Below are 2,268 nucleotides of genomic sequence, written 5' to 3' on the forward strand. Positions count from 1 at the left end.
TGACCAGATAATTTGTGGGCAGAAACGTGTTTCCCGGATCGCATACGTGCCTGTTCCCTCCTTCGGGCGCGCCCGCAGCCAGACACCGCCTGCCCTCACGCCCCAGACGTGTGCTGCTCTAACATCGGCTAATTCAGCCCACACGGTTCTCGTTATCAGTCTCGCCGGGACCGGTGTGAGGCCTGGCAACCACGGCAGGGGGAGAGGAGTGTCTCAGTTGCCTCAGCGTGCTCTGGGCGGCGGCGGAGGGAGGCAGTATGAGTCGCCCCGGCTCCCGTCCGGGCGGCGACAGGCCGCGATGCCACCGGAGGAGAGCGAAGGGAGCTGTGGGCACGCCGGCACTGCCCTCCTCGCCAGCCGGGGGCAAGCGCAGGGCACCACGCCGCGCCGGCCGCGGGACTCCACGCGGCCAGTGCGTCCAGCTCCTGATCTCAGCACACCTTACCATCCTTCCAAAGCGGCTCTTCCCTCCAAGCGCGCACATGTTGAGAAATAAACTCTCCCTTGTGTAAATAAAACTCCACTTTTATTTACACAAAGCAATGCGGGTGCCAGATGACACGATCCGTCCCACTGAAAACCCAAGAACCTAAAACGCGAGCAACTCTTCAAGGTCACGTGCCCCAGCTCCTTGCATTAAAGACCCTTATTGCCAGGATCAAAACTCTCTTTCTGGGGCACCTGGGTGGCTCAGTGGGTTAAAGCCGCTGCCTTCGGCTCAGGTCATGATCTCAGGGTCGTGGGATCGAGCCCCGCATCGGGCTCTCTGCTCAGCGGGGAGCCTGCTTCCCTCTCTCTCTCTGCCTGCCTCTCTGCCTACTTGTGATCTCTGTCTGTCAAATAAATAAATAAAATCTTTAAAAAAAAAAAAACCCAAAAACTCTCTTTCTGGAAAACCGGGCTTCTTCCTCTTGGAGGTAACGTATCCTGCTAAGAGCAGTATTCACGACGCGAAGCCTCCGTCCCAGGACAAAGCCAGCTGTGAGCGGCGGGAATGCCACAGACCCAAGGCCCAGAACTGGTGCCTGCAGGAGACAGACGTGGACTTCAGGGCTTTTCTGTCACATGGACTTGCCAGCTCTGTCCTTAGCCACCTATGTTATGGGAAGGAAGGAAGGTCGGTCAGGCCAGACATTTAATCTGAGAATCTGGTGCAGTTGCTAATAGGGTAGAAACACTCAGTTTCTGGATAGAAATACCCCCCCAAAATTGGCTATTATTATCAAACTGTTAAATAAATACTTTCTGATACTCTTCCTCCAGGCGACACTATTAGGTGAGTGTCAGATTTCCTGTGGCTTTCACCATGAGGACTCAGTTCTTTGGCTGAGATGAGCACATCTTGCTGGCTTTGTGCTTTGAACATTCCTAGAAAAACAAACAAAAAACCACGCTCCTGTTTCTATCTCTAGGAGCCTTTGGGTTGGCCGCAGATGAAAGCTGTCTGTGCTTAAGTCTAATGGGATCTGGTTTACACAATCCTTCTTTATTGGTCTTATTTCTGCTGACTTATCCCCCAGGAGCTCCCAAGAGTACTCACCCTGCTTTGAGGAGAAGGAATGGTATCACCAGGTGCTGGGGATTTGGAGGTACCGGCCTGGAGGGAAACACTCTCCCCGGGCTGAGCCTGCCCCGACCCTCCACGAGAGTCAGGGATTGTGTCCTGATTCTTAGATGTGCAGCTGGAAAACCAGAAGACCGGAGGCTCCAGAAGGTCAAACCAGGTCAACGGAGACACCCCTCGTATTGCACCATGACAGCCAGTCGGGGCAGCCCTGGAGACCACTGAGGGCCAGAGCTCTAACCACACGCCTGGTCATCCCAGCACCTAAAGGGAGAATGTACAGACCTACGGACGCAGGCTGTCCATCTACCTCTACAGAGATGGGGACCTGATGGCTTAGTCAGGGCCTTGGAGGGAGAGAGGTGACAGAAGTGGGGAGCTAGAGCCCTGCGGACTGGGCTCCATCACCTGTGTGGGCACTGCCCCTGTCACTGAGTGATGTGTGCACAGGTGATGTGACCTGTGGCATGGGCCTTTGGAAGTGGAGATCACCTATTGGAGTGAAATTCTTGTTATGACGTGTAATTCCTGTGCTGAGAAGATCCCCTGCAACGAGGAGCACACGCATGCACACACACACGCACACATAACACACACGCGCGCGCACGCACACACGCGCACACACCTGAACACACGCACACACACGAACACACACACGCACACACACACGAACACACATGCACACACCTGAACACACACATGCA

The 2,268-nt window shown here is 54.9% G+C and overlaps 1 long non-coding RNA gene across 1 annotated transcript; it reads right to left on the reverse strand.

Moving 5' to 3' along the window:
• Positions 1-529: 529 nt before the first annotated feature.
• LOC132017543 (uncharacterized) lies at positions 530-1,889 on the reverse strand. Its single transcript, XR_009404324.1, has 3 exons — positions 1,541-1,889; positions 1,243-1,368; positions 530-1,094 (listed from the first exon to the last, which is right to left on the reverse strand). It is a non-coding gene; the product is annotated as an uncharacterized LOC132017543 (long non-coding RNA).
• Positions 1,890-2,268: the final 379 nt, after the last annotated feature.

Source organism: Mustela nigripes, chromosome 5 (assembly GCF_022355385.1).
Source record: "Mustela nigripes isolate SB6536 chromosome 5, MUSNIG.SB6536, whole genome shotgun sequence".
In the NCBI taxonomy this organism is placed as follows: domain Eukaryota; kingdom Metazoa; phylum Chordata; class Mammalia; order Carnivora; family Mustelidae; genus Mustela; species Mustela nigripes.